This window comes from Parasteatoda tepidariorum, chromosome 1 (assembly GCF_982258835.1).
Source record: "Parasteatoda tepidariorum strain Cologne lab strain chromosome 1, Ptep-v5.0, whole genome shotgun sequence".
In the NCBI taxonomy this organism is placed as follows: domain Eukaryota; kingdom Metazoa; phylum Arthropoda; class Arachnida; order Araneae; family Theridiidae; genus Parasteatoda; species Parasteatoda tepidariorum.
This window is the reverse complement of record NC_141755.1, coordinates 99,842,386-99,856,552: the sequence shown is the minus strand read 5'-3', so window position 1 is coordinate 99,856,552 and position 14,167 is coordinate 99,842,386. Positions and strand designations below refer to the sequence as shown.

Below are 14,167 nucleotides of genomic sequence, written 5' to 3'. Positions count from 1 at the left end.
TCTCCTTTCGAAGACATGCCATAACAATTTTGATCCTCTGCAGCGGGGGTGACTCCCCTGCTTTGGTGGCGCGACGACCTGCGCCCGAAGTCGAGCACTTTATGGCAGAGCAGTTTAACGAAGACCGATACAGTGCACCCTCGGTCCCTACGTAGGCTGATCAAAGTAGTCACCCACCCGCTTACTGACAGCAGCCAGTGATGTTTGACTTCGGTGTTTTACGAGGGTTGCTATTTATATTTCTGGCCTTGGCAACAGTAAGTGTTGCTAGGCGACCGCAGACGATTTTAATCGAAAGTGATATTTTTAAACATAAATTTAGCAGACATTATAGGCATTTAGCATTATAGCTTCATTTGTGTTGTTGACAGTAAATTGAAAAGTTCTTCTCTTTCAAAAATTGGAATTGAATCGTGAACATTTTCGTGCCATTATTTTTCATAACTTTCGACGTGGATTGTCAAGACAAGAGTGCTTCGATGAATTTAATTCTTTATTCAGCGAGAAAGCGCCATCCTACAGCACTGTAAAAAATTAGTATAACGAATTTAATCGTGGTCGATGTTCGATCCAGGACGAATCCCGTGCAGGTCGTCCAAAATCCGTTGTTGTGCCAGAAAAGATCGATGCTGTGCGTGAACTGATAAAGCAAGATCGTCATGTGACATACAGTGAGATATAGGCGTCTTTGGACATTAGTATGACTAGCATCAATAAAATATTGCATCAACATTTGAGCGTAAAAAAAATTTGTTCGCGTTGGATCCCGCATAATCTGACAAGCGCTCAAAAAAAGGCTCGTGTCGATTGGTGCAAGGAAATGTTGGAAAAATACGTTCAAGGTACATCAAAGGTTGTGTATAACATCTACACAGGTGACGAATCATGGATCTATGCATATGAGCCGGAAACAAAACAGCAACCAACTGTTTGGGTCTTCCAAGACGAGGCAAAACCAACAAAAGTTGTTCGAGGAAGAAGCACATCGAGGCAAATGATTGCCTGTATCTTCGGCATTAATGGTCATGTGGCAACAGTGGCGTTAGAGCAACGCAGGATGGTCAATTCTGAATGGTACACGACCATTTGTTTGCCAGAAGTCATCGGAGAAATTCGAAAAAAGCAGAAGAACAGGCGAATCATTCTTCATCATGCAATGCGAGCTCTCACACATCGACTCAAACAAAGGCGTTTCTGACGGAGCGAAAGATCGAACAGATGGGTCATCCACCGTACAGCCCTGATTCGGCACCCAATGACTTCTTCTTATTCCCACACATCAAAAATAAATTACGTGGACAACGATTTTCGACCCCCGAAGAAGCGGTTGATGCATTCAAAACGCATGTTTTGGAGTTACCTCAATCGGACTGGAAAAAGTGCTTTGAAAATTGGTTCAAACGCATGCAAAAGTGTATTGATCATCATGGAGAATATTTTGAAAAACAATAAAACCAATTTCGATCCTACATATTTGTTTTTTCATTATTAGGCCAGAAATATAAATAGCAACTCTCGTATTGGGAGCCGTGTCCTTACGATCAGTTTACTGGGAGTATGTCAAATTGCACCCAGTATATCGAACATTTATTTTAAATCCTTGAAACAAATGCCTGCAAACTTCATTGAAGACTCCTTCAAGGCAAAATAATACAGTAAAGAAAGAAGGAATTAGTACTATGAAAATTTAAATAGTAAACAAAATGCGAGTATTTTTTGTTGGATTTTTAAGTTTAAAACTTTCCATCTTTGTGAAAAACTGTTGGTACTAGTTATATCAGTTTCATCAACATGACCCTATCTCTCCACTCCTTTTCTCTAATACTTCACTTCGAGAAAGCAGAATACAATGTCTTATCAATCTTAGATTAAGTCATTTTTTTTTTGTATCTGCTATATTTTTCCTCCTCCAATGTAATTTTTATCCAAAGTCACCTTTTGTATTTATAAGAGAAAAAAAAAGTTTCTTGAGTATCTTTATCGATTTTTCATCATTTTTGTCTCGATGATTGTATAAGAGACGAGAAATGTTTGAAAGGAAGATAAATTTTAGACGAAAATTAAAGGGATGAAGAATGATAATCGTAACTGTGTTTACCAGCTGTTTTAACATTATTACTGAGACGCTATTTTAATAATGGCTTGTGACGTAATCCGTGAAATCAGATATGAATGGCGGCTGTACATGCATTTTCTTTACTTCTTTTTTTTTTCTACATTAATTTTCAAATTAGCGTTTAGAGCAAAAAACATTGTAGAGTAAAGAAACAAAAAAGTTTTTCTCTTAAAAAATAAATGTGTTTCTCAAGCCAATTAAATAGTTTTATTTTTTTCTGATACAAATTATGGGATGCATCACTTTTGAAAGACGTGTAGGGATTTTTCGGTGGTAATAGAAGTTTATTACGAAAATGGTGCACCCTTGTACGTTCTTTGTTTAAGACCTTGCATGAACAAAATTATTTTCTCCCTTTTTATTTATAAAATGCAATTTTTAATACCATTGTTTTATTTTCAATATTTTTTTTTAAGTGTTTATTAGATTCTTTAGATGTGAAATTGGTCGAAACTTCGATCGGTGATGCGATGAAGTTCGTTTATACAATTTAGAAAACAATTTTAATTTGTAAGAGCACTAATCATAGAGGTCCAGTAAAAATTTAAACACTCTATCTAGACAGAAAGTTATCGGATGGTTTATTATTTTTTTTTACGGAAATGAAATGGTATAAATTTCTCTTGTTCCAACCAGAAAACGGTTATAACTTGCATTGTCATCCAGCATAGAGATTTAGTTAAAATTTGAGAACTTTAGCTAATCGAAAAGTGATAGAAGTCTTTTTTCATACGATTAATTTCAATTGGCGATAAAAATGGCAATAAATATTGTCCGTAGCAGTTAGAAAATAGACTATCTAGTTATAAATGACATTAAAATTTGCTTTCAGTGGTCAGGAAACTCTTGAAACTTGCATTGTTATGAAGCAAACAGCTCAACTTGAGATTTGAGTGCTCTAGCTAGCTTATTTGTTCTTTGTTTGATCAGGAGAGCGGTCCAAAGCTTGGACCTTTTTGAAGTTAATTTTACCTTTTGCCTATTATGCCATATCTAAATAATCTTTTAAGTGAATCGAAAAATTTTTGCTCACAATTATATGAAATTCCTTTATTTAACGATGATTTCATTCAAAAAAATAATTTTTAATAATTATTTATTATTTTATTTGATAATAGGCGGAAAAGTTTTAAATTGTGAAGCATACAAACTTTTACATGGTTTTAATACAAAGTTAAAATACAAAATTTGAATAAAATCGGACGAATCGTTTAACTATACGACTTCTTGAAGCATTTTTTTTTTATTTTTTATAAAAAACAATTTATTAAGTCTATTTTTTTATTTTATAAACGACGCAGTACAACCGATCATTTTTGTGCTTTCACTAATCAATGTCCAACTCTGTGGCCTTATTTTGATCCCAACCCTGAACCCTTAGGAAAATTTGCCATAGAGAAGCCTATGGTAATCTATGGCAACCTATGGCTACCATAGAAATTTGTATGGCAAGATACCATACGCGTATGGTTACCATAGAGATTTGTATGGCACAACACCATAAGCCTATGGCTACCATAGAGATTTGTATGGCACAACCCCATAAGCCTATGGCTACCATAGAAATTTATATGGCAAGATACCATACGCCTATGGTTACCATAGAGATTTGTATGGCAAAACCCCAAAAGCTTATGGCTACCATAAATATTTGTATGGCAGTATACCATAGACTAATGGTAACCATAAGGATTTGTATGGCACGTCACCATTGGCCTATGGCAACCACAGAAATTTGTATGGCAGTATACTATAGGCCAATGGTAACCTTAAAGATTTGTATGGCAGTATACCATAGAGAAAAGTTGATCTAGATCTCCACCAACGAAACAACAACTTCTACGGAGTCCTCAAAAACATCTTCTAAAAGAAATAAATATCCATTATTTCACCCCGAAGTTAATTAAATTCAACATGTAAACCCACAAGGCATTCCTGGTGAGTCTTTTCCGGCCTCCGGGTGGCCAATTTTTCCATTTTTGAGTGTTTAAAATCAGATGTTCCATTGATTTAGGCTTAGAGTATCAGACCGCCATATTAACGTGTCATCCACTACAAGTGGAATCTTTCGCAAACTTTGGCTACTTATTTTAATATTTTTTCGATCTCATTCTTGGTCAAAAACAATTTATTGCAAACGCCTATGCGATTATCTATCTGAATTTATTAAGTTTTTTAATTTCCGGCTGTCTGGTACTTTTATCAGCGTTTACATTCTCATTAGTTTTTTATTTTAATTCCACTTAGGTTCTTGCAATGCTTTTTTACATTATCTTACATATGTTAGGGCTTTATATTTATTTTTTGTGTTTAATTTTTGCTTGCCATTAAATTGTTTTTTATCATGTCTCTGTGTTTTACTATTTTACAACTAATATTTCTTAAGTATCCACATATATTTGTACAATGTTCTGTTACATGTTTATACATAGCTTAGGGTCATCACTTAACTAGATTTGCTGGATTACTGGTTGACAATTGTTTTGCTTCAATATCATCAACTGAACAGTCCCTGGCCATAGCATCTGCTGCTATAACCAAAAATGCTTCTAACAATTTAATCTTTCCTTAAGTTTACAACTTTTTCGTCATAGTGATTCCCTATACCCAATTAATTTTTATTTACTATCCCTGACCAAGTGTAAATTTGTCAATAACAATTATTAATTTCACCAATTTTAATCATGTCTTAAACATGTTTTGTATTTACCAATGTTTCTATATTGTGTTCTCTTTTCTAAATGTGCTTAACACAACTCAACATAAATTTTCTGAGTTTTTTTATCCCTCACTAGTAGGGGATCAACTAATTTAGCCTGTTTTCTATTCTTAGATTTTCATAGTCTAATACCATCTTTTTTATGGATAAAATTTTGTTCACATGCCACCACTGGTTGCACCGTTACATATTCAGCTTTTGTCCCGTTTGATCTATTTTAAACTAATTTCGCTTCGATCACCGGCCCCACTCTTTATCTTTTGAGTTTTAATAGTATTTTATTGTTTTAGTAGTCTGTTTAATTTTTAGTTTAGTATCACATATTAAAATTTAAAGAATTTTCATACTCGCTCCGACCATCGGACCGTTATTTTGCTTCGCGTTATTTTAGGTTCCTCTAATATCTGAGGCTTATCTAACTAATTATGATACCAATCAATCAAATTAACGTTTTTTATACTCGCTCCGACCTCCGGACCCACTTTCTATTTTCTTGTTTTTACAGCTTTAACAAATATTAGTTGCCTGTACTCAATATATTTTGTTCCTAATCAACATAACCAATATTTTCCCCACTCGCTCCGTCCACAGGACCCATTTTCTAGCGGTTAGTACTAACTGTTTGAAATTTATTTGAATAAGAACCGCATACAAAAAGGATTCTGCAAGTAAAACAGGAGAAGTTTATCAAAGAAATTTAAAAAAAAGCTTTCTGGATATATATTTATTCTACAATTATTAAGTTTTGCATTTTTAATATCCATTGCGAAAGATTCTTGTAAGTAATTATTTTTTGACGTATGGTAAAATATCAACGAGAAATGTTGCCATAGCTGTATGGCAAAGGTATACCATAACCTATGGAAAAATATTTCTTCATAAACTGTAGCACATCTTAGTTTTATGGCAAAAATTTGCCATATAAAAAAATGCCATAGGATATTCCTATGGGGTTTTGCCTATGGCAAAATTTTGCCATACACTTATGGCAAAACTTTGCCATACAAAAAAATGCCATAGGATATTCCTATGGGGTTTTGCCTATGGCAAAATTTTGCCATTCAAAAAAATGCCATAGAATATTCCTATGGGGTTTTGCCTATGGCAAAAATTTGCCATACATGTATGGCAAAATTCTGCCATACGTATATGGCAAAATTTTTGCCATAGGCAAAACCCCATAGGAATATCCTATGGCATTTTTTATGGCAAACCTATGGCAAATTTTCCTAAGGGAAGACAAGGAAACTCCTGGATTAAGTATATGGACAATCTAACCTTCGTTCAGGACTTTCAGACAAAATTACCCATATTTGTGTTTCATGGAAATGGTCCACTGTGGTCGAAGCTTATCGATCAGCCATCTTTTGGAATCGAACACGGGTGTCTCTTTGGGAGACGAGGGCAATATGATCTGAGCCGCCGAGGCTCCATTTGGTCATTTAACTAAGGCTAATTTAATGTAGGTGGTTTGTTATTTTATCTATCCATGTATATGCTTAATTGACTGTCTATTTTATCTTCATATTCTACATATCTACATATTTATTCAAATTTATCTGCATTTTCCCGGGAATGCTAAGAATAATTTCAGTTGCATGTTCATCTGTAAAAGACTTACCAGTTATTATATTAACCAGTTTTTCAATTTCCTTTCCTTAAAAAACTTAATTTGGAAATCGAATTCGCTTCATTTAAGGGAAAGCTATCCCAGCAACTTCGGGATTTTGCATCCGGATTCCGATATCCTGGCATCACGTGATCACTACTAGAAGTCATGTATATTTATTATCTAATTATTTTTTAGATGCAGGCAAAAGTAAGGGGGGTGGGGGAGTTGGAGAGACTAGGGGGGGAAAATGGCAAACCATCAGCAAAGATCATTGCACGATTTCCGACCGGAAATTGAAAACATAGAAGCTTCGTGAACCATTCGTCGCACGTGCGACGATTTAATTCAGATTTCCTACAAAAAAAAATAATAAATAAATCTAATACCTATATCGCAGTACACAAAATCTAAAAATCTTCTCGAAAAATGACAGAACAATAATAACTTACAAAATATGATAGGTGGCGCTAGTTACCCTTCTGATCAATTTCAACCTTCCTCGGAGTTAATGTTTATTATTTGTTGTAATTTGGGGCTCCATAAAGTGTGTATTAACCTAATGGATTTTTGCCAACCTAGTATCCTGTGCTTGCTCAATTACTGTTATTATTTTTTTTTTAAAGTTTTCTTTTGCTTTGATCTGAAAGTAAGAAGGCGTATTTCTGTACTATTTGTAGATATTTATAAGAGATACAAAGAGTGTTTAGCAACCCTATTTTAAAATAAATACAGTGGCATAGTTTTAATGTATGTTTGGAGGGGTTACGCCTTATATATATATATATATATATATATGTTATTGTGAAGGACCGAAATTGGTGGTTGGTGACTTCTACCAGTAAATGTTGACAATCACATAGTTGCTTTGGTAAATGTCCGAAATATATACCAGGTCTAATTAAGTGCTACCGGCCGGTATAAATTTGCCCGGTATGCCCGACACCAATGCTTTTTTAAGGTCAAGTGCAGCTGCCCAGTATACATTTAAACGGTACTCCGAACGTTTCTTCTAATCTGTCCTCAGCAGATATTAAAATATCGAATATATATAATAATATCCACGAATAAATTAATATCAAATCAGATATAACAAATATTTTGGACATTCTCCAAAGCGACTATGTGATTGTTGACAGACATCGATGTACAGACAGTGATGAATCCTTTCTTTTGAAATAGATGAAATTTATGTCAATGATAAGACTTCTTTTTGACTGGGATAGCTGTCTTCAAAGAGAAATCTGCATCAAAGATAAAAGTTTTCTTATCATTGATGCAGGGGAATTGCATTTTTGTTAATTAAATTTTTAAATTTCATTAGCAAAAATTTTAAATTTCATTAACACTTTTTAAATTTTATTATTTGATTAAATTTCAATCCCACAAGTATTTGGTTAATATTATTATTAAAATTCATAAACATTGTTATCGAACCTTTTTTTTTGTGGAACTATTATCTTTTGAAACTGTAATATTTAAATTAAAAGTAAATAATTTTATAATTATCACTAATTTGTTAGTGCCTTTTAGAAAAATAAAAAAAAAGAAAACGCTCGCAATTACTTCTTTAGCGTTAACTAGTAGTTTATAAAGTATTACATTTATAATAGAATGTCGAATTAATGCATAAATGTGGAAGGAGAAAAGGGTTAATACCTATGTACTTTTCTAAAAAACCAACCCTTTTCCAGGTGAGGAAGTTGCGGACGATAACCCTTTAGTTTCCGGCCAAATGTTTAAGGTCACCTTTTTATGTAGCTACCGAGGGGGGTGCCCTTTAGTGGGGCCCTTTTTTTTTACTATCAAAACCTCTCTCCTCCGTTTTTTTTTTTTAATAAAAAAATCTTGCTGAGATAGGCAAATTATCTTATTCCCCTCGTAAATTGATTTTGGGTAAATGTTTAACGCATTTTTGTTACGAATATGGTTCTCTTTCTTAGTACTTATTATTACAATTATTTACTAACAATACATAAAATAGTTCTATAAACCTTTATAATTCTTTCTATCATTTCAATTTAACATTAATCAACTACAATCGAGCTGCAAGACGCAGATAATTCCTAGCCCTGAAGTACTGTTCTTTGGGTACAATTTGAATTATCTCAATTTAGATAAATATTCCTAATGGTAATTGTTTAATAGAATGATATTAAAATTTAAAAGTTTTTTTTTCTATTGGGAATTTTTTGCTTTAAGCGTAATAAAATTATTTTCTTTACTTGTTCTTATATTTTAAATATTAAAATAATTGTTGCTGATTTATTTTCATCATATTGTTATAAACTTCACTACAAAATTTAGTGTTAACGTTTTTTTTTAATAAAGCGTTTTTTTAATATTATTAATACTTTTTTTATTACTTATTTTTTTTTGCATATTTTTTTAATTATATTAAAATTTAGTGCTAATGTTTTATTTTATTTTCTTTATATATTATACATAAAAATTAGCTTCTGAAAATTTCGCAACTTAGAAAATATTAGTGTAAAGTCGTTTGTTACAAAAAAAAAAAATTGATTGAACTTATTTTAATCTTTCTTCAAACTGAAAAAAATATAATTTTTGAATAAATAATGCCATTAAAAAGGTGGTTTCTTGACATTGTTTTTAATTTTTAACTTTTGTTTTTAAGTAAAATAATTTTAGCATATAAATAAAATAATAAAATGAGTAGTGAGACGCTCTTGGGGAAGCAAATTACATTTTAAAAGGATAGTTAGTAAGTTTAAAAAAACTAAATGCTTGATATTGATTTAATATAGATTTAATACAGATAGTATATGTAGAATTGGCATTAACTACAAAATGCAAAGGGTTACAATCAAGTTATAAGTTTTTTCTTCATATAAATTAATATGGAATTTAATTGAATTTCTTTAATTGAAATGGAAACACTTTCCATTAAGATGAAAATACTTTCCATTAACAAATTCAGTGGAATTTTTTTACGTGACTTAATATTCACTTATAATTAATATCGCAATTATATTTAGTTTTCGGTTTTTTTAAAAATCACTGGCAAACAAGCATTACTGGTAATAAAATGTATTTCTCTGTAATTACATCACGTAATCATGATTACATAATTGCATCACGTAATCATGATTCTTTGAATCGCACAACACATAGTATGTCATATGAAATTGGATTTTATTACATTAATCATTAAGTTCGTTTAGCTCAATTATTGCGCAATGAAAAAAAAATTAAAATCTAATATCCCGAGACATTTTTCGATTTTTTTCTTCTAATTTAACACGAGTATGTTAATATTTCATTTATTTCAATAAAATTCAAAATTTCTGTAATTTTTTGTAAATGTATTAATATACCTTACATACTTTAAAAAATCATATATTTACGAATAAAAAACAATCAAGTAAATGTTTCATAAAGTAGTTTATTTTAAAAGATCACATAATTATACCTTCTGGATGATTTGTTGTAAAGGTTATTGATAAAGGAATTCTATAATCATCGTCATCCTTTTAATAATCGATAATTATCGCAGATTTGTTAGTTATCGTAATAGATGTTATCGTGAGGATACCATTAAAATATCGTTATCATGATCCTTTAAAAATATTGTGATGTAGAAGTATACCTCCCTGCTATGATGCCTAGTTATCAATGATTAGTATAAGTTGATCATGACGTGATACATTCGAGAGATTTTGCAAAGCATTTTGGTTCTCTTTAATTCTAATGCTTTATGAACTTCAACGCGCATGTGCGAAAATATTCCTACAAATCGCATTGAATAATGGGTTGAAAATAAGATTGGCGTTACGACAAACGCTACGCAAAATTTCTCTATTAGGTGAAATATTTGTCCATCGCTTATCAGATAAACAATAAACTGTAAAACTTCTTTTTTTTTTTTAAATGCTTTTTTAAAAAATGAGGGTGGCAGAGGGGAGAGTGAAAAGTTAAATAAAATAAAAATAAATAAAAGAAATAAAGACGGATTGGCGAAAAAGAGTTTTGACCGAAAATTAAAAATAAACAAAGCAAAAATGCGAGAAAAATGAAGTAAACATCGTCGAGATGTAAAAAAAAAGAAGAAAAACAAGAAGAAATAAAAAAAAAAAGGACTTACTAATTGAAACAAATAATAAAAGAAAAGAAAAAAGTTGCTAATGCTCCATCTTTGCGACTGTGAAATCCATTTATTTAGATGGGCGGTGGGAGGGTGTAGAAGGTGTTAAAATTAACGACCGGGGTTATGTAGGCCCTAATTAAAACTCTTTGTCTGACTTAAATGACGGTTACAGTGTCTCAAGGGTGGAGAAATTCTATCGCCAGCGATTAACTGCCAAGTGAGAGGCTTTTTAAAAACGGTTAATATTTGTTTGCGTATTATAAGTTTCGCGGTTCTTTCCTTACCCCCCCCCTTACCCCACTTCTCACTCTCAAGAGTAGATTTAATTGAATTTCCCCCCTTCCCCCCCACCAGCTTTTTTTATATATTTTTTTATCAGGAGAAGTGTTCGCCCGAAATGAACTTCTTGATTTTAATTGGGCTCATTTTATGGCTTCATTCTAGAGCATAAGCGATGAATTTTCATGGGAGAATGGCTTATGTTTTCAGGATCGGCTATTATGAGTGAATCTCATTCAGTGCGATACTAATGAGCATTCGACACTTTGTTCCGGAACCATCAATAATGTTAAATAATTGCGCTGTTTTTATAAGCTTGTAAATACTGGGCATAATTGAATTTAACATTATAATATAAAACCTTACTTTAAATATTCATTGAATAAAATTAAATAATTTGTTTTGCTCTAATATATATTTAGATTTTTTATAATCAGAGACTTGTCTAAAAACGACAATTTGTATTTTCCAGAAATAAACTTTTTTATTTTAAATAAGCTTAATTTATGACTTGATTCAATTGCATGAGAGATAGATTTTCAGGATAAAATGACTCATGTTTTCAGGATCGCTATTATGAGTGAATCTCATTCAGGGCGATGCTATTGAGCATTCGACGCTCTGTTCCGGAACCATCAATAACATTAAATAATTGTTACATTAAACAGTTGTTTCGTATTCTTGTAAGTACTGGCATAATTAATGATAGCATCAATAAAAATAATATATAACATTTAAATATTAATTAAGTAAAACATAGTTTGTTTTCCAATATATTCATTTTTTGTTATAATCCGAAATATATTTAAATAATAAGTCAATACCCAACTACACTTCTGAGTTTTCATTGGGCTAATTTTATGGTTAAATTCCATAACATAAGAGATGACCTTTCATGAGAAAATGGCTTCCAAAACCATCAATAACATTAAATAATTGAGCTCTCTTGTGTTTTTGTAAATAATAGCTTAATTAATAATAAGATTCATCAAAATACAAAGAAACCTCCAGGAAAGACAACCTCGGTGTAGTGACCACCTCTATTTACGACCACTTTTGGGAAACATGAAATTTTTTTCTGTAGTCTTTGTGTTGAAGCAAAACCTTTAGGAGAGATCATTGAAACCTTTCCCGGTGAGCGGGAGAACCCCTGCACTAAATGTTGAAAAGATCAAGTAAGGAAACATAAAATTATCAAAACAAAAGATATTAATAAAACAAATAAGTAAGATAACAAATGTATTCAGAATATTTTTAAGTGGCTCTTTTATTTAGAGATCTCTTTTTGTCGATCTCTAAAAGCGATCGACAACCTCATGTTGCAGTCAAAATGCACTAAAAACGATGCTATGAATGATTTATTTTTAAAGTTGAAAATCAAATTAGGAAACAAAAGTTAAACCAAAAGCTAAGTATTTTAAGCTAACAAAATTTTTCTCAATTTCTGAGGCTAATTTTACTGATATAAAATTAAATGCGAAAAAAAAACATAATTGTTTATTTAAAATAGTTCTATCATTCATAATTGGTAAATTTGTTTTTTTTTTACTCATAATTAAGAGTCATTTTTAGTGAAGCTAAGATTTATTCATCGATACGGTTTTCAAAATGCCTACAGAAGTGGCATTTCTAAAATTAAAATTAAAATCGTTTAATTTTAATCGATTAGTTTTAATCGTCTGCAACTAAATTTAAAATAGTTTGCCAAAAAATCATGTATCTTTCGATTACATTTTGAAATCAATGGTGGTAACACCAAAAACGACCGACCTTCATTAAAGACCATTTTAGTGTGAAGCAGAGTGGTCGCTCCAGAGAGGTTTCACTGAAATAACATAAAGCCTTATTTAAAATATTTATTAAATGAAATTAAAAAATTCATTTGCTCTAATATATTTAGATTTTTTATGATCAGAAATTTATCAGAATATTATTGTGTTTAATTTTTATTTTTAATTTGGGGACATTATTTCGAAATACTCAATGTCGTTTATAGTTGAGAAATATTAATAACAATTTGATTCTTAGCCCTAAAACCATCAAAAATAATGGAATTAGAAGGGATTAAGATGTTTGAACCTTTTAATTTCTTCACTTGCAAATACTTGTATTATTAAAATAGCTAATTAATAACATAAAATTTATTTAAAATTTTAATTCATTAAAATGAAAGGCAATAATTTAAAATGTTTTTATATGTTTTGTTTTACAACCAAAAACTAAATCTAATTTCACTTCTAATTTAAGAAATTCGTGTTTAATATCTAATATCATTAATCTTTGATAAATACTAAGTATTCCATACTAATCCATATATGAAAATGCAATTACACGTCACATTCTCTTACAATACTGGAGTAGACAATTTGGTAAGCTAAAAAATAGAGGATAAAATGAACGCTAGAAACCGATCCGCATTTGATATTTGTTATCAAGATTTTATTTTTAAACAATAATGTATTTACCCTCGTTAGCAACAGCCTTTCAATGCTGGATCGAAAATTAATCGAAACGGATCGCAAAAAAATGAATTGGTTTTTAAGACTAACGTATATTTAATGCACCGAAACGACATTGCTTTCTGCTCCCCCTAATATTTGTTTTCTTATACGAAATAGGCTTATGTTTGCTTCTTTTGTTTTAGGCATGTTTGTTGAGGCATGTTGTAGCTAAGGAAGTAATAAGAAGCAAGATGAAGAGAAACATGGCGAGCAGCGTAAGTGTTTTTAAATTTGAGAATTTCTTTTTCTTACAATGCATTAATGAAATTTAGGCTATTAAGAAAATAAAACAAGGTTATGAAAATTGCCTCAATAGAAACTATATTCAGAAATAGCGAAATTTTATTAATAAATTCTTATTTTACTTAAAAGATTCTTTTATTTTAAACAAATTTTTCCACTATTTGTGGATATTTACATTACAAAATAATCACTTTTGGAAATATGAAATGTTTCATGTTACGTTTTCTAACCTATTTTTTGCCTAGCACCCTTTCATAGGGAGAGTTTTTCAAGGAAAAAAAAATTAGTAGCATAAGTGTTTCATTAATACGATTTACTTTTAAAAGACAAGATAGTTTTGGCTGCCGTATTATAATAATCATAAATAATTATTATATATATTATTTATTAATTATTAATATTCTATTATTATTATGTATCTGAAGTTTAAACTTAGCAAAGCCCTCACAGCAATTTAATGAAAAGAAATATTAAGCATGTGCTATAGCTTTTTTTCAAGCATGTGCTTTTCATAAATGGATCACTTTTTGCAGTTGAGCAGCAATGAATTAAAAGTGATATTATGTTTCAAAATTTGATAATGAGGGAAGAG

The 14,167-nt window shown here is 30.9% G+C and overlaps 1 long non-coding RNA gene across 2 annotated transcripts in view; it reads left to right on the top strand.

Annotated features, from left to right (window-relative positions):
- The window catches only part of LOC107451852 (uncharacterized), a 204,140-nt gene that overhangs the window by 118,850 nt on the left and 71,123 nt on the right, over nucleotides 1–14,167 (top strand). For both annotated transcript variants that reach the window (XR_015428582.1, XR_015428583.1), the window contains exon 6: nucleotides 13,476–13,547. This is a non-coding gene — a long non-coding RNA (uncharacterized LOC107451852). The remainder of the gene's footprint in view (nucleotides 1–13,475; nucleotides 13,548–14,167) is intronic.